General features: G+C 37.8%; 1 protein-coding gene and 1 non-coding gene across 2 annotated transcripts in view; one reads left to right on the top strand and one right to left on the bottom strand.

Annotated features, from left to right (window-relative positions):
- The window catches only part of LOC5576344, an 877,728-nt gene that overhangs the window by 535,985 nt on the left and 317,169 nt on the right, over window positions 1-24,574 (top strand).
- On the bottom strand, window positions 8,360-8,433 carry Trnas-aga. The gene has a single exon. It is a non-coding gene; the product is annotated as a tRNA-Ser (tRNA).

Raw genomic sequence — 24,574 nt, 5'->3', positions numbered from 1 at the left:
TTCACGTGACAGCTCCGAGTATGCATTTGTTTACATCGATGAAGGAACGGTGCATTTCCATAGGCCTTTTCACGAGACGTTCCAAATCAGCTGACTTTGGAGCGCTTTGACAGCTGTTCAATGGAAATAACAGCCCCGTGTATGCATCGGTCCTCCGCCTAGGACTAGCCACATGAAAAGGCCTATAAAAGAACTGTCAAACGGCTTCCAAATCAGCTGGTTTGAAACGCCTTGTGAGAAGGCCTATAGGAAACCTCGTCATCCCGTAGGGCTCGAAGAGTGACGCTTCCCACCCAAGTAGTAGTAGGAACGTTAGAAATGTAATTATATCTCGCGTTCAGTATCATAAGGGCGTAATTTCAGTGATCGGTCTTCTCTTCAGCTCGTATATATTGGCCGGGTGGCTGTTTTCGACGGCTGTTTTCGGTAGAAATTGTGTTATTGTCAAAATTTTATTTGTTTTAAGAGAGATTGTATCCAAATCGGTTCACTAAAATTCAACTTGAATCTGTGAAATGTTCAAGTAGCATGCATTCGCCTTTTTTTTTTTGTACAACCTAACTTAAAATTTAAAATATCCAAGGGGGATCGGGTTCAATTCTCCATTTGTATGTTTTGTTACAATAAATAAAGAAACAAATAAGACGATAACAAGATTAAAAAACTACAAGAAACCCTAGTTTTTTATTCTGTTAGTCTATTGATCGAAATTCTCGATTGCACATGTTGTTTGTCGGCATTAATTTGCTTATAGAAGCACAGTGAATATGTTTGGGATAAAATGAGAATTTCAGATTACACTCTAGGAAATTTAGAAAACCCTCATTTGACTGGAAGGAAATTTTGCTAGGAAATTTAGAAAACCCTCATTGGACTGGAAGCGATGATATTTAATTTTCTCAACATAGATTTCACTATTAAAGTCTTGTGAATATGTGAGAACAAAAATTGAAATTTTGGAAAACAATCCAAAGTTATTTTATCTAGAAACTATTTCTCGCGTTCAGTGTCATAAGGGCGTAACTGCTGTGGTCAATAAGGCTATCCATGAGGACTTTCCGTGATAGGACTGACAGCTAAAAGTGTGCATGCAACCGAAGCGAAGGGGTAAACAAAACATGCGAGTGTTATCAGAGCTTTACTTTTTCTTTTGTAATCGAACGGTCACTCCAATCGCGAAACGTCAAAAACTCATGGTAAACAAAAAACCAGCTGATCGCAGCTGTCTCATGGATTGCCTTATTTATTTTCATCTATTTTCTCTTTTGCTAATTACTTGGCCGGGCGACTGTTTACGACTGCTTTTTATGCAGTATAAAGAACTCATCGTCTTTCGTCATGCATCATCGTAAAAAGTTTTGAAAATCGTGAAGTTTGTAGACACAAAAGTCAATTTTGACAAATTGAGATGTAAAATTGTGAAAAATAATGAAATCTTTCTTGTGGGTTTCAATTCCACGACTCCCAGTACGCTAGACTGGGCGCGTTAACCAACTACGCCACGGAATGGGTAACGATTCTGCAACGCCGTCGGCCAACCTGAAACCAAAGTCCGTCAGGACCCCACATATTCCTTCACAACTCCACATCTCTTTGGGGCTCCTTAGATGCCCAATTCGACTCTCCTAAGCGTGCCTATGAACAACAGTGAGAGATTTGTAGGGTCGTGATGGATTTACTCGTGTAAATCGAAATGGAAAGCAATGACATGTTGTTTCTTTGATATTTATAAGCTTTAAATGTCCATTGAACATGTTTGAGCGAAAAATATAAATTTTGTTATCTAAAATTTAATATCTTGTAGACAATTGAAAAAGGCTCAAGAGGTCTTGGGCCTTTTTTCGGAAACGTTGCTGTACAGTATGGCCCATTAAAATAAATGCAAAAATCGTCATATCATGTTTTATGGTAGTTTTTACATAGAAAATATGAATGAATCATGAATATTATTCATTACTTGTATTGTATAATCTATTTAGACTCAGTTTTTCGCTTTGGACATGATTTTTATCTGTAACTTTCACCTTACCAGAGAGGAATTGGAAGCATACCTTAAAATTTTATCATGCGGACGTCGAGTTCAATATTTGTGTGATGAAAGCTTTTAAAACAACAACGATGACGTCAGCTTCTTCACAGGCCTTGTCCCTAGCATACGCCCATATCAAATGATAGAATTGGTTCATACCTGGGTCATTGGAGACTTAAACATTTTCAACCTTCATATAAGTGTGATAAGCGGCTCCGTTTTGCTCAAAACCTATGAGCTAGTATTGATATAAGTTGTCTCTAACTAAAAGAACAAATTTCATCCTCAAAAATCTGTTAGAGGCCTCCATATTTATTTTTTATTCAACTTAAACAAAAAATAAAGGCATATTAAACCTTTAAGACGCAAATGCCCTCAAAACCCTGGCAAAATATTGTATTGTGATCATGAAAAACTCGTTCTCTAAGAACTCCTCCATCCTCTGATAACAAACAAACTAAAATTTTCAACAATACAGTGTGATTTTTGGATTTTTGGAAAGTTTATCATTAAAGTATACGACAATCAGACGCTGTTTCTTGCTTTGGGCTGGCAAAACCTTTGAGCTTCTTTACTTTATTACATTATTTAAGACAGTAAGAAAATTATGACGAAAATTATCCTGTATAGCGAAGTTATGTCAGAATATACTACAATAATCACAAATTACATTCACTAGCAAAAATAATGAAAATAGCGCAAGTGGATTCTATATTCACGTTCAAACAATTTTCGCATTTTTTTATGGGCCATACTGTAGTGCCCATTTTATACAGTTCACGTAAACTAAAACCACTATCAAGAAGCAATTTGCAGGTTGAACCATCCATCTAGCGAATATAGAGCCTAGATTGGAACCCCACCGGAGCACGTGGTATCTTTTCACAGATTCAATTTAAATTTGTACATTTGACACGTGTTCGTCGTGTATATGTAAACTTCAAAGCCTTACAACAGTAAAATTACGTAGGCTGGATAGCCTAGAACTTGACAATTCAAAAGTGCAAATAGAGATGTATGTTGGTTTTTCCTGATAGTGGTATTGGTGTGCGTGAGAGTGAATTAATGTGGGCTCAACAGCGACTAGTCATTGCTTACCAATGTCGATGTATCCTTTTCTAATGTTTGTCCAGACTTGATCTTTGTCACAATTTATTTTACTTAAAGGACTATGATGCACCCTCCTGTTTAACCTTTATTTACCGTAAACCAAAACTAAAAATGATGGCATGTTGTATTCTCGACCTTAATTTGATTGCATTAAACCAATGAACATTTTTGGACAGAAATAGACAAATTCACAAGTCATCGCAATATATTTTGATATAAAGACAAACAGTTATAAAACTACTCTTTTTGCAATTCCGTGGCATATCATCCTACTTTTCCTAACAAATGGTACTGAAAAGTTTATAAAACTATCTTTTGTGGCTTTTTCGGTCAAACGTAGTGAAAGCGGGATAGTTATTTAACTTCCAACGTTTCGGCTCGTGGTTGGTGCCTTCCTCAGGGAGGTTATATGTGTACCGCTACTTGTTCTAGGCCTTTTTCTAGGCGTAGATGTGTCATGGTGTGGGAATGATTTGATACATATAACCTCCCTGAGGAAGGCTCCAACTACGAGCTGAAACGTTGGATGTTAAATAATTATTCCGCTTTCACTACGTTTGACCGAAAAAGCCACAAAAGAGGGTTTTATAAACAATCCAACCGGTCGTATCAAACAGCAGTACTGAAAAGTTCTACTTTTAAGCACTATTAACGGTACTGAAAAGAAGCACTTTCAGTACTGTGTTGAGGATCCTTCGAATCTATTTCTCTCCATACAGTTCTAATACAACATCATTTCTCTCCATTCAGTTCTCACATGACACTTTCGGGACTTAGATGTAAATGTGGGATCCTTCAGTCGCCTGCAATCAGTGAAACAGAAGTTTACAGTTAATCATAATTAAAATTTCTTTCTCAGCACAATGAAAAATCGCAAAAGCCCTGGTGCTAATATTGAAATTAGTTTTATCACCCAAGAACATCCATTAACATTCCAAACTGCTTAGCCAAGAACCCGACGCAAAAGACGGTGGAGGTTGGAGACCAAAGTCATGGTAACGCGCGCACAATTGACGCCATAAATATTAATGATCGGTACCTCTCTCAAAGTTTCCCCTTGTTTTGGAAGTGGTTCAGTTCACCAGAAGTATACCTACTGTAGTGTAGATGCATGTGGGAAAGAACCGAACCAGACTGAGACTGAGACCCGCCTTGTCGTCACGCATCATTTGGAGAACAAGTGCAAATTTTAGTTTCTGCTCGGTTCTCGCGCGGAGTCCATTAAAATATTTTCGGCTTTGCAGTTTGAACAGCGAACCGCCGCCGATCGCGCGAGCTAAGCCCAGAAGCCGCCGACGCACAGTGGTTCATAGCTGAAAATAAACTAAAAATAATTAAATTTGCGAATTATCTCGATGATATTTTTAATAGCAATTTTTCAAATTTAGTAAAATTGATCTTGATATTTTGAAGATATTTAAACTCTCACTTTAACTATATCAAGAATGACAACATGGAATTTCTTCAAATATTGTACAATACTTCAAATTACTTCAATTACTTTTTCATGATTTCTCCTTTATTTGGATGATTGTCACATTTCGTTATATGGTAATGATAATCTCTCATCTGTATCTCGAACCTGTGACACCCGTAATGTCGCATTTTTGAAGTCCTGCTTCTTTGCTCTTTCAGCCACAGAAGATGAACTTTGTGTGGAAAAAAGAGATTAATAGGGCGATATTCAAAACTGAAAAGGCAATAGATGGCTCTTTTTCAGTGGTAGTAAATAAGGCACCACGGAAGATGAACTGAGCACACAAAGTTATCTCTCCACATTGCGCTTGATTACTTCTCACTACTTTTTCGATCCAGTTTCCTAATTGCAAGTAATTTACGTTTTTCATTATTTTCTATACGTTTTGACAGTTCTTGACTACCATTCATCCATGCGCTTGTGTTGGAAGCTTGAGAAACGAGCGTAGCGCGATCAGTGAGTGAAATGCAAACATCAATGCCGTCACTCGACGGCCAGTGAGAGAAACTGAATGTTTGCTGTTTGCGCCAACGGTTAGCATTTGAGAACGATGTTAACAGTCGTTTCCCTAGTGAAACCATCACTTTTCCCCGTCATAAAATCTGCGACTGTGGTAGTGATAAGATTTTTGTTTTGCCCCCACTTACCACTAAATACAAACACTAAGCGCATGGTATATCTGTCAAAACACTGGACAGCATTGAAATATTCCCTATTAGTGATAGGCGATTTTGAATCGATGTTCCGAACATCGATTTTTTCGTTTCAATTAATCGATTTTTTGAATCGATGTCAGGGTCACTCAAAATCGAGTGAATCGATTTTCTTCGTTCGATTTTTTATTTCGATTCAAAAGTATGAAATTGATTAGAATTTTACAATGTGTTGATGATTACTAAACCTAGTATTGAAACATAATCTTTCAGCAACATCGATGCTCTGGTTAAATTTGCTCAAAGCTATTCCCTATATGAGAATATAAAGCCAATAAAGTGCTTATTCATTGGCTTAGAAGCTTTAATGATGTAGTGATAATGTTTCTTTGTGGCAAATTTTCTATTATTGGGCTTGTCAGCATGTGTAACTATTACAATGCCTATATGCATCTATGATGCTGATTTGGGACTTATTATTAGTTATTACTTGAGTACTTTTGGCCAACATTTCTATGAAGTGAGGCCACTGCGCAACGATCGGTCGCCGAAAGAATTGTTATGCACGGGAACGGATAAGAGCGCCCATTTCGCTCTCGATCATCGGCATCTGGCCAGCATCTTTACACACAGCATTAAAGAGCCGAAGCGCTCTTGAGGGGGACCCTCCATATCGAGGTTAATAACAGGGAGCTACTACTCTGTGTGACCGTTGACTGACTAACTGTTGTTCGGCGGTGAGCCATATTTTGCGAATCAATTGAAACGTTCGATTTTTCGGGGTCACTTTCCATGTGGGGCGTTAGATACAAGGGCGTAATCAGGATTTCCGACAGAGGGGTCGAAAGTGCACAATTAACTATGGTAGTCTACAATTTCTAAAAGCACCCCGCAAAGTGTTCTTTGAATGATTTATTCAAGGAGGCCGTTTGGAAATCATAAAGATTTTATCTCGAGTTTCCTGTAAAAATTGCTTCAGAAATCTTTCAAATATTTCTCAAGAAACAAACTATTATGCTTCATTACAAGTCATCAAGGTCAGTAGTGTTAGTTCAAATTCAAATTCAAATTATTGTTTATCGTTTGCCAAATCAAATCCCTTAAACAACCCTTTCCGCTCTATTACTGATATTACTGATCCTGAGTAGCGTTCTTGCAACTGCTGGCGGTCAATCATGCTCCTTCTTTTCTTCTTTTCAAGTCATTCGAATTCGCCCTATGGCTACGCCCATGGTCAATTCTATGAATAGCTCTTTCATTGGGGTTCGCGTGTTACATGGCGTTTCCATTGAGGTTGGCTTAGTAGCTGTGTTGCTAATCCCCGGAAGAAATGCAGAACACGTGTTCACACGGAAAGAACCAACCACGATTGATCATCATCACGGGCGGTCCGGAGGCGGATGGTGGAGCAAGCGGCCGGTAGTGGCCTGCAGATTGCACATGAATCTTCGGTTTTGTGCGCGACAGGCGGTACCGACGCCCCAGTACGATGCGGTCACGGGAAAACTATAAACATCTGCATTCACAGCCTGGGTCCAGCATCCACACACATGTCTCCAATAAAAGCGATCTCAAACATAAACCTTGTTCAAATTGTGCGATCCTTGTTCCACCCGAGGGTTCGGTTCGAGAAATGGGGCAACATATTGAAGTGCGAGCGCGCATTCCGCATTCGGTGGATGTCTGACGGAGCCGGGTCAGAGGGTGCAGATCCAGATCATCATCTAGCAGCGCCACCGAACCCGACCTGATCGAACAGATATGCGACCGCGCCGCGAGATGAACCGACTGACCGACCGACCGACCGTGTCAAGTGATGAAATGAGTAATTGGACATGCGAAAGTCTAAACAAATGGTTGCGTTTCACAGTGGTTCCTGTTTCACAATCATCACAATATTTGACGAAAATACTTTCAGAAATTTCCAATTCTATTATGTTTTGACGGTCAAAACCACTCTTGAGGTTATTGTCATTGGTATCGCTTCAAAAATTCTGATTTGGTTTTTTTTTTCATATAAAGTCAATACGGTGTTTCAAGAAATATGTATTTCAAGTTATATAAAATTTCACTCTACTTTTATCTTTAGTATACTCTGCCCTCCGTTCTTTAAGGCGCTACATATAATTTTTAGAGCTCATATATTGAATTAATTTGTTGTTTTTTTTTTCTGTGATTTCCTCAAGAATTTGCATTGAGTTCATCTACAAATTACATCAGGGTTCATACGAAAATTTCTCCAGGATTTATTTCTTAAAAAAAATTTTACACAGATTTCTAAAACACATTGTTTTTAAAACAATAATGTCCTAATTTTGTCAACCCCATGCTGCATAAAATCGGGAAAAAAATTCGACTGATTTCAAGTTTTATTTTAACTTAAGAACTAAGTTTTATGATTTTGTTAATATGAACATTATTTTTTTTAACTTCCATTTTCTATGTACCGTTACAAGGTAACATTGATAAGTTTCTTGTATAATTATTAAGAATTTCAAAATTCGGTATTTAGATGATTGTATAGACGTGGCCATGGTCATTATTGACTCTATGCATCCAATATTGCCAGTATGAACGTATTTAGTCTAGTTGAAATATATATAAATTTTAGGCTGAAAAAATCGGGCAAAAAGGATGCTAAAATCGAGGGTAGATAAAATCGGGGGTAGACAAAATCGGGGGCTGACAAAATCGGGTCATTACTGTATAATATTCATAGAAAAAATTGGGTAGTTCTGGAAGAATTGGGCCTTTCGGATTCCCATGACTTTCCGAACAACTCTTTCTCATCTGGTTAACAAGATAGTTTTTTTTTATATATTTTATTAATAAGCTTATTAGTGTCACCTAGCGGCAAAATTAGAAACCAAACGTTTTCCTTTTGGATGTCCTAGACCTGTCCTGAACAACTTTGTCTTTTCGGATGTCCTCAACAACTTTGTCAAAGACTTGAAATTTTTATCTCATATGAATCATATGATAGAGCTTGCTTAAAATGTATAACAACTACCGAAAAGCTAAACATTACATATAATTTGCAATTGGATTAGATGGACAAATTGATGTGAAGATTTGCGAAAAAGTTACACGTCTTCTCAGTGAGAATCGAACTCACGACTTCCCGATCTCTAGTTGGGGCGCGTTAACCACTACGCCATGAGAGGACTCGTGAACGCAGAAGTTAACCTGAATTCGATTTCAGCTCAATAATCACGTGGTCCTTTTTCGCAAAGTGCACCTCTTTCGGAAGAATTAGATGCCCATCCAAACACAATGCTTTCTATATATATCCAATGCCTAGCCCGAGAGGGCATTGTTTTTTAGGTATAGGAATAGCACACTACACTAGCCAGCAACTGCGCTGGCTGAGGTTTCTATTGTGTGGGCTTCCAATGGGTCGCGACGTTCTCAAACGACCGGTTACGGAACATGAGTCCGTTGCTCGATAAATACTTGTTTTTAATTATGAATCGTGGTTTACGGCTAACCAGCCGAGTGGAAGTTTAACAACTACCGAAAAGCTAAACATTACATATAATTTGCAATTGGATTAGATGGACAAATTGATGTGAAGATTTGCGAAAAAGTTACACGTCTTCTCAGTGAGAATCGAACTCACGACTCCCCGATCTCTAGTTGGGGCGCGTTAACCACTACCAAATTACATGTTTGTGTGTCTCAAGGATTAAATTATGTGTCTCTAGTTGATTTGAAGTCGCTGAATCTGATGCCGTTCTCGGAAATCTGGGACATTTAGCTACAGGTTACTAAAATTATATAGTGTTTAATTTGGCATTTTTAACAATCAATATCTTAAAAACTAGACGTGCTATGATATTTTTGAAAACGGCACTAGATTCAGCAACCCTTAAATATGTATACATCGGTATTTTGATGATTGAGACAAAAACGTGTTTCGAAGTGTAATGAATTATGTATTCATTCGGAAGAAAATAATTCCTTCAAGAAATTGAGATTCCTTCCTCTTCTTTCTATTCGACGTTTTGTCCATCCATGCATTTAATCTAATGAATGCTTCCTAATTCACTAAACATTAGTAAAATATCTACTTAGATTCCACTAGGAAAAACCCTTCTAAATATTTTTCGAGCAATATCTCCAGAAATTTCTCCATGGATTCCTCCAAGGATTATCCAAGTATTTTACAGAGATATATCTCTGCTAGAATTTCTCCAGGGATACCTCCAAGGATTACTATTTCTACAGGGATTCCTTCAGCAATTTACCTAGGAAATTCTTCAAAGATCCTTCATTCAAACAACCCTCATCTATTAACCCAGGTAACTTTTCATTGATTCATTCAGAAATTTACCTAGATCCTTCAAATATTCCTACATGAATTTTTCAAGAGACTGCTTCAGGAATTCTTCCAGGAAAATTTCTACAGGGATTCCTACAGAGATTTCCTCTGGTATCCGTACAGAGACTCCTGCACGATTTTATTCAAAGGATTTTCCAAGGAACCTTCTTGGAATTCTCTGAGGAACCTTTGAATAAATCTCCGGAATAATTCCTGGAGGAATCTGGAGAGGTTAACCTGGGGAAATTTCTGCAAGTATACTTGGACGATTCTGCATAAATCTCTGGAGAAATAACAAGAGTAATTCTTTAAGATCCCTGGAGCAATTCCTGTTTAAAGCCAAGAATTTTTGCAGATTTCCCTGGTGAAATCCTTGAAGGAATCTTTGGAAAGATTTTTTGAGGAAACGCTTAAAGAATCCTTGAAGAAATTTCCTCAGCAATCCCTGAAAGAATTACTTGAAAAGTTCCCGGAGAAATTTATGGAAGAATTCCAGTAAACATTATACGGGAGGAAACTATGAAGGAATCACAGAGAATCTTTGTAGACATTTTCCTGCAGAAAACCCTGGACTGATTTTTGGAGGAATCCCTAGAGAAACACCTGACAGAATACTTGGAGGTATTGCTTGATGCATTTGAACGCGTTCAGTTCGCGTTCCAGTTCAATTTTTTGAACGCAGCGATCAAGTAGGCTTGAACATTGAGCAGTTCAAAAATATGAACCCGTGCGAGCCAAAAACTGAACCCAATGGACCAATGCACGAGTTCACTAATTTGACGTTTGAGCGGTGCCGAATTCACTTGTTGCCACGGTCCCGTAAATAACACGGCACCACTTAAACGTCAGATAGTGAACTCGTGCATTGGTCCATGGATCAATGCACGAGTTCACTAATTTGACGTTTTAGCGGTGCCGAATTCTCTAGTTTCCATGGTCACATAAATAACACGGCACCGCTAAAACGTCAAATAGTGAACCCGTGCATAGGTCCATTGACTTTGACTGATACACGACAAAAATCTACGTCGAAGCTTTGTTTAGAAATTTAAAACAGCAAGAGCAGTATGTTTTTTTTGTTCATGAAAATTTGAGACGATCAATTCATTCATTTCTCACGTAAGAGCTCCAATCTAAATTGTGAACTGAACGGGCCGTTCTTGAGCAGCGGCTGGCTCTTGCTCAGAAGTTCATTGTCTACTGCGTTCTCGTGCAAATTTGGCTCGGGCTCCGTTCACTTTTGGCTCGCGTTCAGTTCAAAATGCATCACTGCCTGCAAGATTTTGTTCAAAGGAATTTCCAAGGAATCTTCTAGGGATTAAATAGCAATTCCTCAAATGATTCTTCCTAGAGATTACTACAAGTAATACTACAGAGATTTCTCCATATTTTTCTAGAGGGGGTCATCCAGGTATCTCAGGGGATTACTCCTAGGATTTTTTCATGAAAAATTTTTAGAGGTTCCTCCAGGGATCGCTCAAAGAATTTCTCCAGTGATTCTTCCAGGAATTTGGTCTTTTCAAAATCTTCTTCAGTAAAGGAGCACCGCAATTACTCTCTCAGGGAAATTTCTGAATAAATCCTTGTAGGATTGATATACCCTCTAGAAGAATTTGTTCAGAAATTTTGATAGTCCAATAACGAATCTCTGGAAACAATTTATCGGGGAAATACTAGACGATGACAACGTGGCATAGTTGGCTGCACGTTCGCTTTATAAGACTCCTCTTCTAGAGCTTCTGCTACAACCGATCTCGATGACTGGCAACCGGTGTATGGCAATAGAAACATAGACTTCTTCTACCCGTTTCCCCGATGGACTGATAACAACAGCGGCAAACAACATCCACGTGCTTCTACGTTTCTACTGGTGAGTGGAGGCAGAACAGAGACAACGTCGCAATCAGATCCACAGGTAAAATAAGAGTTTAAGGAACAGTGGGGGAAGTGTATCAGTGGGGTAAGTGGATCATTTGTCAATATAAAGCATAAATACTTGACTATGTTGAATGTTTTCGCACCATTGCTTCGTTTTAGGTTATATTCTTACGCCCACACTGATACTATTGCAAAACTGGTACTACACGTACACTAACACAAGCAAACTTGTTAGCTGCAAAAAGTAAGTAATTTGAAAATTGTTTTCCATCAATCAAAAATCCATTGTATCTCTGTCTAAAATTGAACTCTATTATTTTTTTTTTCGACACTTGGTGAGCATTTCAGTTCTAATTGAATGAATCACAATGTAAAATATGTAATTTTTATAAATAAATACAAATATATTGGACATGGTACACTTACCCCTACTTTTTAATGGAGTGGGGTAAGTGGATCAAGAATAATTATCATTTATTGGCAGGCTGCTTACGAGAATTTTAATAAGCTTCTATATCGCAAATGTTGTTTTTCTTTATTTTGTTCCATTCCCAGCTTGAATTTGTCAAATTGACCATAGAAAATTTGAATTAATCCACCTAAAAGTTTTTTTAACCTTTCTGGTATAAAAAATATAAAAAAGAATAATAATTTCAAAATTCACACGAAACTTTTCGTGGTTTATCTATGCTGAGTTGTAAAAGAGCAAAATATACTAATTTTTCAATCGAAAGCATAGTATCGTACCTTATTTGTCCATATAAATGATACACATATATTCATAAATAAAATAGAAGGATTTCAGTTTGTTATTCAAAAGTAAATGTAACTAATATTTTTAAACCAAGAGTGTTTTTCGAAAATATCGTTAGGAATAATCCTATAATCCTTCTGTATGACTTATGCGTATAAATGGATGAATTTTCTCCAATTTTTTCTAGTTACAATGTTTGTTTTTTTGTTAAAATTAGTATAAACTAATATAAAGATACTTTTTATTATATTTTGATTAAATAAAAATACTTTTCCATTTTAAAGTATTAAAATGTAACATAACAAGCACCAATAACAAGAACGAGGGTAATATCATTCTTATTAAACATAATCACACTACATTTCTTTCGAGCACAGATTTTTCTCAATGGTGATCCACATACCCCACCATGGTGGGGCAAGTGGATCATTTGGCGCAAATTTTTAAGTCTCTCATACTAAATACATAACAATCAGAAAAATCGAAATAAATGACGATTTGAAGAATAATAGTTCCTCATTTGTTATCCACAGAAAAAAGTTTCAATTATATTATTCACGTTAGCTGTACATAACAATGAAGTTAACTATTGATTTTTCTGTATCCACTTACCCCACGGTACCTTATATGTAATGTATCAGATGCTGTGCGTTAGGGCAGTAATCTATTACTATTCAGCTGGCGTGATGCCTAACGACGGATACAGCTATCAAATAAGGTCATAGGACAAAAAATCCTGGATGATTACTTGGAAAAATCTTTGGAGTGATGTACCGATTTTTTTGGAGATATTCCTGGTAGAACTCTTGAAGAAAAATCATGATGTATTTTTTTGTAGAATCACTGGAGAAATTCCAGGTAGAACCCCTGAAAAAATCCTGTTGGAATTTCCTGAGGAACCTTTGAATAAATCTCCGGAATAATTCCTGGAGGAATCTCGAGAGGTTTTTTTTTATAAGGCACTTTGTGCTCGTGGCCACTACTGTGCCGGATTCAGTTGATCTGTATCTTCTTTACCGATACAGATCTATTTTTAACTTATCTATATTTACATCTTCTTTCACTCTCTCCCACTCACCGAGCAGGTAGAAGAGAGCTCTGCTGTTAGTGAGGCTAGCTGCCTGCGAAGAGGGTCAGTTTGTCTCAGTCACCATCTGATACTGACGGGAGATTGAGCAAAGCACAGTCCTCCGTGAAGCGTCTTCTGGTGGCTGGACGGGTTTTTTGTGGAGGGGCTGGGAATCGAATCCATGACCTTCCGCTTATAAAGCGAAAGCGTAACCTCAAAGCTACAGACCCCCCAATCTCGAGAGGTTAACCTGGGGAAATTTCTACAAGTATACTTGGACGATTCTGCATAAATCACTGGAGAAATAACAAGAGTAATTCTTTAAGATCCTTGGAGGAATTCCTGTTCAAAGCCAAGAATGTTATCTGTTGTTGTCTGTTTTTTCCCTGGTGAAATCCTTGAAGGAATCTTTGGAAAGATTTTTTGAGGAAACGCTTAAAGAATCCTTGAAGAAATTTCCTTAGCAATCCCTGAAAGAATTACTTGAAAAGTTCCCGGAGAAATTTATGGAGGAATTCCAGTAAACATTATACGGGAGGAAACTATGAAGGAAACACAGAGAATCTTTGTAGAGATTTTCCTGCACTGATTTTTGGAGGAATCCCTAGAGAAACACCTGACAGAATACTTGGAGGTATTGCTGAATGTATTCCTGAAACCCTGTTTCCCAACCAACCCTGGAGCCAGGAAGCAACATCTACATTAGATCACCGCAGATGTTGTTTTCCAAAACAGTGTAATTGAACTGAAATTACACTGATTACATTTTGACTTCCAAAGCACCTTCAGTCAGTTTTTTTAAACCATATGTCACTTTTTTATTAAATCAGGTCACCAAAATAATTATTTGAGATATCACTTGTCGCTATTATCCCTGTATAAGACAAATGTTCTCTAACCAATCATGAGATTACAGTGCTGCCAGATTTTATATTTTTTAAATAATTAACAGATGTTTTACCATTTTGCTTTTAATGTATTTCATGCTCTGTTAGTTTGATATTATTTTTAACAATTGAACTAAAATAAAGTTAGCTGGCAACACTGATCTTTTTGCATTGTCCATCATTTATTTAGTTCTAGATCAGCCCCGAATACCTAAAATTTGCATTTAACAATAAAGTTTTCGTCGAAATCCGAGATTACTTGGGATTGCATAGGAAAAATTCGTATTTTTTTTTAATTGAGAACGCATTTTCCCAAGATTGACTCAAAACAACTCGGGGAGTTAAGTGTTTTCGACTTTTAAATGTTCAGACACGAACACGATGAAAACAATTTTTTTGTGACAAATATATACACATTCGACGAATAACTGGTTTAAGTTTCAATTTATTTTGTTTAAATCCATTCCGTTTCACAGTGAAACAAAAATAACCTTTTTGCTTGTCTCAAGGATTAAATTATGTGTCTCGTAGATTTGGGGTCGCTGAATATGATGCCGTTTTCAGAAATGGCTCTACACGTCACAATTTTTAGCTACAGTTCGCCAAAGTTGTATAAAACACTGATTTAATTGATGTTTACATGACATTAAAAGTATGATTTATCAAACTTTTTCGTGATCTTATCCAGCAAGCATGCAAAATAGGGCTTTAACTCTTATTTTCCTTATTTTCAATATAATTAGGTTGAAATTGAAGGATAAAATTAAGCTTTAATCGATTTTTTCAACATGCTTGCAGTCTCCATACAAAACTCTTCGTTTCTCCTATATGGCAAAGTACAATACTTTTCTAAAACACCAAAAAATAACTTTTAAGCACCGATAGTATTATGAACTTTGCTCATAAGTATTGTTATACACATAAAGTTTGACTTCTGTTGCAAATATAGCAAATATATTGCCTTACAAGCTGGAAAACTTGCATGCAAGTTGGCTGATACCCGAGGAGAAAAGAATAACTCGCAATAACTAATTATATATAATGGTATTTGAAAAAAATGTTTAAAACAATAAAAAATACTTCATTTTAGTATTCAATAGCTATTGAGGACTGCTGAAGGTATTGAGCTACTGTTGAAAAATTTCACTTTTATATGAAAACTCATCATGTATTATTTAGGTAATACCTGACCTAATTATCGGCTTGGTATTTGTAGAATATGCAGAAGGTATTGTTTGAGGTATTTTACCTCTTATGCAGGGCTCATTCATACTCAATTCAGGTTGTAAGTATTGGAAATTGTCTGGTATGGAATACCTCAATTTGGTATGCAGTAGTTATTTTCTTCTGCTTGGGTATAGTCAAATTTTGCATTTTCAAAAGCCAATATCTCAAAAACTAGACGTGCTATGATATTTTTGAAAACGGCAATGGATTCAGCAACCCTTAATTAAGTAATTAGGGGTATTTTGATGCTTGAGACGAAAACGTGCTCCGCAGTGTTTCCTTTAGAAGTACCGAAGATCATTTTTCTTTCAGAAACAGTAGCCTTTTTTATTATTTACCTCCTTATTAGAAATATGCAACAAAGGCGTATAAAAAGGTATGATTCTACATGATTGAGAACAAAGTTGATCAATGAAGAGGTTAGGAAGTGAAAACAAGACAGCTATATTTATAAATTTTGGCCTATAGGCGGTTCCACTGTGCGCTCGCGGAAGATGACCAACTGTGGAACTCTAATGCAGCCGGCAGATGATTTCCAAGAAAATATTGTGTGCGTGCTGCTGAATGGCTGGATAGAAGCGACGAATCTGGGTCACAGCGACGTTGCTCCAAGATTGACGTGTTGAATTATTGCAAGAAGGGATTCCCGGGACGGCTGAATGAAACGTTAATCGACTAAATGTTGATGCTGGAATTCAAATGCATTTGGACGCCAATTTTTCACCGTCCTAATGTAATGATGATATGTATAAATCTATGATGTTTACAGTTTATGAGGAGGACATACACTTATGACATCTCTGGGGCAACTCAGAAAATGTTGTATAATGTTGATCCCAGAGCACCCTCGGGCATATCACACCGTGTAACCCAACCGAATTCCATGCCCTGAAATTAGAATTTCGAAAGATCACCGATCGGGCTTTGCTTTGTAGCCGTGGACTTAACCACTAGGGTAGAAAAGGTCCCTTAATATAATATCACGATGAATTTTCCGTCAATCGAACAAAAACACGTTTGATCAAGTGGATCCAAAAAAGCATCGAACATCTCCCCAAACCATCTGCGAGCAGCGTCTGAGCCAATATTTGCCAACCGCCATCTCGCTGCTGACCTTGAAGTACTCGAAAGCCAAACAAATTTTCGACGAATTCGTCGGTCGGTACGGTACCGCCTTTCGGGCATTTGTTTCTTGTTTAGTCTCACGTCATTGACGTCGTTAGACGTGATACTGTGCAGCAGCATCTGTATGCGCCATTCCCGGTTTCAGTTTGAAAAATCGGTTGTAAATTCCATGTAACACTAGCACACAACCCGCCCTCACGTTGGTCACTTTTGCGATCAGGAACGTCAAATTCCTTCCCTCCCCGAACTGGGAGGTGGTCTGTTTTTGCGCAATTCCTCGTTGGCAAGCCGAAAACGAAAACACGCTTTTCCGCTAAATACCTTCCAGATGCCGCACCAAATCACCATCCCCTGGCAGCATACGTTTTAAACGCGATCATGAATATCGCGATCGACGCTGGAGCTTAACCTTCTGTCTGTTTAAAAAAAATAACAAGTTGCAATAACAAAATTAATTGTGATTACAAATAAATCGTTGCCTTTTTCGTACTTTTTTAAGGCCATGGTCCTAAATGATAAATGAATTCTTGTTTTTATTAAATAATACAAAATAGCATTTCCTTGCAACTACTTTAACAATTTTTCTAATTCAAATAACGGATATAACATATTTGAACTTTAATTTTAATAATGGATCTAAATTTGAACCTTGACACTTTCGATCATGTTTGACGTTCCCATAATCGACAAAAATACCACAGGGCCTTTAGTTTTAACACTGGGGTTGTTCCTATCTGACATTTCGGAAGGGACACGGGAAATAAAATACACCCGAAATTTGAGTTTAAACCAAGGGATGTGACAAAATCTCAAAAACCTTAAAAAAATGTTTTTTGGACTTGAACTAACGAAAAACATTAAAAAAATTAAGTAATTATGTGTTTCTGGCTTAAACTTCAGCGTTTGGTACTGAAATTGGCAAAGGGCTTTAAGACCCTATTGCCCTAGAAAACTATTTTTCAAGGTATTTGAAAAACTTCCATGCGCAAATCCAAAAACTCGCAAAAACGCAACCGTTCAAAATGCTCTGAAGTCATATTATCCCCCTCCCCCAGAACACAGACAAAGGGTTAAGTATACAAAGTCCTCATCGGTTCCGAGGGGAGGGGGGAGGAAAAACTTCTGCTTGGATGAAATGTACGATCTCGTCGATGGAAATAACGTTTTATTAATTTCTGTTCCACATTCCGACCTAGCTCTATAGGAGAAACAAGGTGCGAACTGGCCCTAAAACGGATATTGCTTCATTTAATTTGACGTCAGCACCCATTCATTATGCGATCACCATGTGAGTGCTTGGCGATGTAATAGGTGATCGTTTCCGAATGAACGGATGATAAATTTCACAAGGGAATATTAGTTTCAAATTGATTCAACCTGCGCGACCTATGTGGAGAATGCAAATTGCACATGTTGCCTTGAGGTTGGCGAAACCTTTTAAACTTCGTTTGCACTGCTATACAGCTCGTGAGCCTGCTTGAATGGATTGATTTGTTGTCGAACCGCGAGTCATAACACCGGGTGATAATCCGTTCGATAACGAGTTTCTACTAATTAAATTATTGCTGCACCACCACCGCTGCAACTAATGAAACGAAGGGATGTTGTCCACCACTCAAGAATGCTGCACTGAAAAGGCACCGGTCTGGGTGGCGGACGGGGAAATTGAATGATAATTACTTGGTAGATTGCTATTCCACACTGGGGTAGAACATGTGTAGTAAGCGGTTGATCTATCATATGGAAGGTTTCTCGATCACATGATAAGTGTGTTTGTTGGAAAAGATTAATTGAAATTTAACTCAAGTTGTACAATCACGATGTAGAAATATCATATAGGGTAGAAGCACCGGTTTTGGCCATACGCCAGTTGTAGCCATAGTGGATTATAAACCGTTTTACATAGCCAATCAGCATGAAACCCTTTGTGTTCAGTAGATCACATTCATATGATAGAGCTACATTCATTTACTCGTCCAAATTGATTCAAAACATAAGAAAAACAATTAATTTTCCTTATAATTTCAACTCCCATACCCCTAATTTGGCCAGGGCACTCCTAATTTGGTCAATCTCGTGGGAAATCAATGCAATTGGCCAATTTAGGAACCGAAGTTAAATCACTGGCCGAAACTGGTTCCGTTGGCCTATATTGACCAACGGGATTTTCATTGCAAAAACATAGTTTTAGCACAGTTTTGATATTTAAACACATAAAATGGATTGAAAGCTTGCATTTGACATATTTGTAGTATTAATACGGCTTCCCATTTATTTTGTATTGTCATTTTCTTTTAGACTGGCCAAAACCGGTTCTTTTACCCTACACCGGATTAGTTTCAGCACAAGCATAAACATTACTGATTAATGATTAATCTATCTAAAGATCAGTCCTTACTAGAATTTCTAGCTAGCAAAACACTAGCTACATGCAGAACTCGTACCTAACTAGAACTTGAATCCAGTTGCGTGCGAAAAAAAATGGGGTGGGTAATGTCTTTTACATTACCGCGGGGTTGACGTAGAACTACGATGATAAATAATATGATTTGTCATGTGTATGAATTTGTAAGTGTACTAGTTTTGTGTTGTTATTGATCGGATGAAGTTTTCAGAAGTTAACTCTTTCGGACTTATTTTGGTAGTCCTGAAAAGAACCATTTGTCGTTCTGTGGTTCCGAAAACCAGTGTTTGGTGTTCCAGGAATAATGCCAGATGATTGAATTTGTTTGTTTGGTCGTTGCTTCCTTGTGTTGCTTGGTTGGGTGATCGGTTTCTGGCTCCAGCTGTAGTTCGCCAAACTCCTCCAGTAGATTAGATGTTTGATAGCTCGGGTGCTTCGATCGTTAGAATCGATAGAATCGGTCCAGTGCTTTGGTTTGTAGCAATATCCATTGCATGAGCATTTAGGCTCTGTACATTGATATTCATCAATATGCAGGCTTGGCCGCTATGATCCAGTATTTCACGCAGTTCGTCTCAAAGCGTCACTAATCAATGATTGCCTAAGCGCTGCAGCTCATTCCTCAAGTCAACCCTCTTGGGAGAATTGCTGCCTTTGGCGTGATGGAACTTGAAAAAAGTAGAGTTTGGCAAAAATAGTCCTTGCAGTGAAGTAACCCGCGACAAACAAACATATACCAATTGCTGATCCTGGCTTTTGTCATAGTCGTACACGACCTCGGGGAAAGTTCCACCTTGCGACTTATGAACAGTAAAAGCACAGGCACTAACCATCGGGAACTGAATGCGTTTGCAGTTGATTATGCCGCACAGTTTGAAAGTAAAATAAAAATTCTCTATACAGGAGTGAAATTGGAATTTCAAAACCAAGAGCCTTACGTTGGCATGAAATATTTTGAACTCTTATAACTGTTTGCTGGTTTAACGAAATTCCTTGAATGGCACCGCAATTGAAAGACAAGACATCAAAGGGTCATATCGTCTACTTACTGAATCCCACATACCTGTCCAAATAGTTTAATAACTGTTTTAAAATAGAACGTTGATTATAAATAGGGGTGCTAGAGAAAATTTGACGTCACTTGCTTTCCATTCTCCGCTTGGATCGCATCTCAGCAGGCGACAGATCGGCTTGCTCTGACCGGGCGTGCTTCTCAGGCACAGACATCGATAGCGAAGGACCTCCCCGTTTGTCTTGCTTCGCTCAAATCAAACTGTCGAGCGAGCGAGAGAAGATGCCGTCCGAAGCTAAAGTCATCACTGCTGCTGCCGCCAAGAAGAAGGAGAAGAAAAAGAGCAAGCAGTCCACAGGAATATTTGCGGTCGAACTGTGAACACGGTCGGGCAAGTCATTCTCGCTTTGTGCTTCACCGCTTGTTTGCGTTCACCCAGCCATCGTCATCGCCGCCATCATCAGATTTCGACTTAAGCCCGGTGATCCACTGTTACTGTTGTGCGCCATCCACGCCACGAAGCTTTCGGTTCGTCGTATAAGCAAATAACTTGCTCAAATTTATACATTTGAGTTGAGGATTCCCCGTTTGACCATGGCAATCAACTGATAACATCCCGCAGTGTTATTTATCTGGAAGAGCATCAAAGCTAACAAAGCCATCGGCCCTTTTCAGGGCCATCAAATTAGTGGAAAAGAGTTAAAAGAGAAATATTTCCGACTTTATATATGACTTCTAATATTCCTAAATCAATTTCACAGCTTCATACAAAATTTCATTTCTCATGAATAATTTATGACTCAACCATTTTGAGACTGTAATCGCGGACACTGCTGCAGTGCCGTCGCGGTGATCAGAAATATTTAAAATTTGCACGAAACCAAAACATGCGTGATTTTAATTTATTGTAAGCTGTTAAAATAATGTTGATATTTTTACTGTCCATACGAACTCGCATGTGAATTTTCCAAGATATGTAAGTCCCTAACCAAGACATCAACTTCATGTAACTTATCCTAGATTGGTCAATCAGAAGAAGGCGAAAATACGAAAGGGAGGAGCATCGTCTGCAATTCAAATTATGTAAAACATACAATCTTCGACAGATTCGGTTCATTTAAGGGACGAATGACCTTCGGATTAAAATCCCTCTGTAACAACAACAGGATTCGGTTCATTTCATTTACACTTTCGAGCTAGTAAGAACTTCTCGTGATAAACACAGTATAGCTAGTAATATTTCTTAATGTGCTTACCACATACTTGCTATAATCTCTTAATTCATCTCGTAGCATCATACAATATCTAATTTATCACGAATAATCGACAATACGACAATTTTAGGATGGTCCGAGAACGCTGCTACAGTGCCGTCGGGATGCGATAACAGCATAATGCTCATCTTGTACATCCCTTGCCAAGACATCAATTTCATATAGCCTGTTTCTCAGATTAACGCAATAGACAACATGTAGAAAAATCAATTCAGATCATTAGTTGCTCATTACAATTGGTCAAGAAACAGTTTATTGAACAGTATTTAAAATCTGTCGCAATTTTAATACATTTTCCAATTTCCGTACTCGAGAATTTTGGAAGCGGGGGCCATGACTGATCCTGGCTGGAAATATTCGTGGGGAGAAACTCAACCCTTTGCTGCAGGAATTTCATTAACAACTCTTTGGTAAAGCATAAATTTTCCGAAGAAAATTCTGCTAAACGTGAACTTTTTCAAGACAACTCTTTTTGATTGGAATATTTATCAACAACTCTTTGTCAAGTAAAATCATCCTAAATAACTCTTTGCTCCATCCCCAAACCAAACCATTTCATTGAATTCATCAAGTACAAGAATATGAATGGTAAGGAGAAGCAGATGGTGTATATTTCGCTGGTGTTACTTTCCAACAGGTCGCCGGTAGGCGCTGACTACTAATCCGTCCACTGAATGATTTTCAGTTGTTGCTTTCGCTTCGTTGCTCTCTGGTTCCGTTCGCTACTCGCACACTGCTGTGGCTTTCACGCGCTCTTTGCTGCTCCGCTGCTTGATCCGTTCGTTATGCCGTTCGATTTGTGAATGAGCTGGGAGCAGAACAACCAGTGGTTTTATTTGCTCGAGCTCCGTTCACGGATGGCGAGTGGTGGGGTTCTCGCTTGGTTGTTTCGTCACTCCGTTCGCTACTCGCACGCGATTGGTTATTGCTTTCGCGCAATTTTCGTTGATGGTTCGATCAGTGATGCCACATACACAGATTTATCTCTAATTACACAGTTTTTTTTCTTGTTCTTGCCTACAGATATCTGTGATCACAGATCACATAATTTTGAGTTCAAAAAGATTTTTAAGATTTTAGGATATAACACGAGTTTAGGACATGGATGTGGAAAGAAATGTCATTACTCTGTTTAATTTTCTAAAATTCGTAAGTATTTCAAATATTTCGAAACAATTGTGCATCTGTTTCTCACTTTTAGTAGAGTAAGTTTAAATTTAAAATTGTTGACATGCCAAGAACACCCAACATGCGTTAGCAAATGTTCTTTTTGATCTAAAAAGTTGAAATTTTAATTTTTTGTGCAACACAGATTTTTACCAAGATTTTTGTAGGTGGGCTACAGATAAAAAAGATTTTTTCAACTCAAAACACAGATGAGATTCGAAAAAATGTGGCAACACTGGGTGTGATTCTTCGCTGAGAAAAAAAACTGCAACTCTTTTGATTTTTCATGCAAAATTACCAACTTTGATAAACCATATCTCAGTTATTTATGGACCGATTTGAATGAAATTTTCACAGAATATCAGACATAACTTGAATTTTAACATATATTATTGAGTGATTTTTCCAATCACACGTTGAAAAGCAGTAACGGTTTGACTAAAGCGAATTTTTTGACGATTTTTTTATAATTGACATAACTAAACATATTGAAGGAATAGCTTCATGGTATCTTCAGCAAAGTTGTAGATTTTGAAGGGATGAATATGTTTGCTGAAGACAGTTTTTGTGTAAGGCTGTCAGATTTTAAGATAAAAAGTTATGAATTTTTCGTCGAAAATTACAGTTTAGTCAAACCGTTATTACTTATAAACTTATGATTGGAAAAATTATTCAAAAATATATGTTAAAACTCAAGTTACATCTGAAGTTCTGTGAAAGTTTCATTCGAAAATATTTCCATAAATAACTGAGATCTAACTTACCAAAGTTGGTCATTTTGTATGGAAAATTGAAAAAGTTTCAAATGCATGTGAATAAGTTGGGGCCTTCCTTAGCCGAGTGGTTAGAGTCCGCGGCTACAAAGCAAAGCCATGCTGAAGGTGTCTGGGTTCGATTCCCGGTCGGTTCAGGATCTTTTCGTAATGGAAATTTTCTTGACTTCCCTGGGCATAGAGTATAATCGTACCTGCCATACGATATACGAATGCAAAAATGGAAACTTTGGCAAAGAAAGCTCTCAGTTAATAACTGTGGAAGTGTCATAAGAACACTAAGCTGAGAAGCAGGCTCTGTCCCAGTGAGGACGTTAATGCCAAGAAGAAGAAGAAGAATAAGAAGATGTGAATAAGTTCTCAGTTTATTCGACAAACCAGCTAAATATTTCATGGGTGCACAACAGCAACAGGGTAGCGGATCACAGGGATTTAGTTGAAATCTGGAAACGTAGCTCAATTTTGAAATCTTGAGCGATTTCACAAACCAGATTCTGGATTAACAGCTCAGCAGGCTTCTAGCAGCGAGGTACTTCTCGCTAAGCAAGAGCTCTTACCAGCTCGAAAGCGGAAATGGAATGAAACTGAATCCAACGAAGGCAGCATGTTTTATAACCTTGGAATAGCAGATGATGCTCCTCCCTTTTGTGCTCTTCGCTTTCTGATCGACCAATCTGGGAAATGGGTATGTGCCAATAATGTGTTGGGTTTGGAATTACTTGAAAATTGCGGAGAATACTGATACGTGAGAAATTGGTCGAACATGAATTGTTGGAATGATTGACATTCCCTAAATATTAAATACGAGCTATTGATAATTAATAGTTTTCTTTATTATGACGGTAAATTTCGGATCCATGGGTGCCAAAATTATTACAATTGTTCAATGAGAATGTCTTATCAAAAGCATTCTAAATATGTCGCAATTTTGTTACATGTGATAATTTTCCAAATCAAAGTGTTCCCATGAAATATGGAACATAAAAGGCGCTGTTGGAAAAGCCACTCTATTTTACAAAATGTTGAGCGCTCACCCCGACGGCACTGCAGCAGCGTTCGCGAGTACAATCTCAAATGGTTGAGTCATAAATTATTCATGACAAATGAAATTTTGTATGAAGCCGTGAAATTGATTTAGGAATATTAGAAGTTATAAATAAAGTCGGAAATATTTCTCTTTTAACTCTTTTCCACAAACTTGATGGCTCTGAAAAGAACCGATGGCTTTGTTAGCTTCGATGTTGTTACGGATAAATGACACTGCTCGGACCAGCAAAACTCAGGGGGCTTCTGGTATTTGCTCCTAACGGGATTGCTTCTTGACCACCAAAGATGATTTCATCACGAGTCGAAATTTTGAAGCGCGAGTCAACAGCTCCTCGACCAATGAAATTTGCGGCGGCGATGACTGGGT

Source organism: Aedes aegypti, chromosome 1 (assembly GCF_002204515.2).
Source record: "Aedes aegypti strain LVP_AGWG chromosome 1, AaegL5.0 Primary Assembly, whole genome shotgun sequence".
Classification (NCBI taxonomy): Eukaryota; Metazoa; Arthropoda; class Insecta; order Diptera; family Culicidae; genus Aedes; species Aedes aegypti.
Note: the sequence above shows the minus strand (reverse complement) of the source record. Positions and strands in the feature narration are given on the sequence as shown.